Here is a 1,272-nt window from a genome sequence, read left to right on the forward strand (position 1 = left end):
AAAGATGTAATTTTACCATCAAGTTCATCAAGAACCCTTGAACATCCAAGGACCCCAGGATACAGTATTTACTTTTAATTTATCTGTTTAATGAAAATGTTGTTTCCTTCAAATCTTACAGACAAATTATTTTGACAACTAGGTGAAGAATGCTAAATATATTGGATTTAGAACTGAGATCCTGATTGTTAATGGAGCTCTTAAGATTTATATAGCACTTTATAAACATTATCATTGTAGTTTTTGGAATCTCCAACTTTTCAATGCATGTTAATTATTATGGTTCATTGTATAGATTTTTCCTTTTCCTTCAACTCTTCCTAATCCCATGAGAAAATAGAACCAGGTATTCCCACCATCTTCTAGGACTTTATGAATGTGAAGGTATATGGATGTATAGAAGGAGTAACTGACTTGCTAGCCTTCTGATTGATGATGTGAAATATTTAGAAAGATGTTTATAGGAAAAGTTTGCAAACTAATTATGAACCAAAGGAACCAAATTTAATTCTATAAATTAACAGATATTTGATAAGAAAATTTTACTGGCCTTTAAATTCTTTCAGTCTTCTGATGGCAGTTTGACTGTGACTGCAGAGGTGGGATTGTAGGTCCATGAACCACCAGCTATCGCTTTCACACAGGATCCACAATGGCAGATACCCAAGGCCATCTCTTCATTTTGGTCTTGCTACAGAAGAAGCTGGTATACTTGGCATGCAGGCTAATGTCAATTTTCTCCATCATTTTTTTTGAGGGATGCACCATAATGTGTTCCATATTTACCAACAATTCCGACCTTCTTGGTACATTTAGCCATGTTGACAGTTGCAAGACCGGAGCTCAGAGAGCCAAGTAAGTATTTATTGAGTACCTTCTAGGAAGCAAGTACTGTGCTAAGTGCTTATGGAAGGCTGGGCACTAGCAGTAGAAATCATGAGAGTCTCTTCTTTAGGCAGAAGATGTTGTTTTAGTTCTATTTTAAAAGTAAGACTCACTGAGGTGCAGGTAAACAGTGAGCACATTAGAAGTAGGTTATCTTGGGGAAAGATAAAAGAGATGGGAGATGGAGTGTTCTATGTGAAGAACAGAGAAAAGAGTAGTTAGATTGAAGTATAGAATGTAAGACAGAGACTAATGTACAACAGTGGTTAGGCTCTGGCTCTGAAGGGTTCTAAAAACTAAATAGAGAGTCTTATATGTGTCTTAGGGTCAACAAAGAGCCACTTTCTGTGACTGAATGAGGGAAATACATGGTTAGATCAATAGTCC

General features: G+C 36.2%; 1 pseudogene; it reads right to left on the bottom strand.

Annotated features, from left to right (window-relative positions):
- Positions 1–542: 542 nt before the first annotated feature.
- On the bottom strand, positions 543–821 carry LOC100929264 (annotated as a pseudogene).
- Between the last annotated feature and the right edge of the window lie 451 nt (positions 822–1,272).

Source organism: Sarcophilus harrisii, chromosome 2, assembly GCF_902635505.1.
Source record: "Sarcophilus harrisii chromosome 2, mSarHar1.11, whole genome shotgun sequence".
In the NCBI taxonomy this organism is placed as follows: Eukaryota; Metazoa; Chordata; class Mammalia; order Dasyuromorphia; family Dasyuridae; genus Sarcophilus; species Sarcophilus harrisii.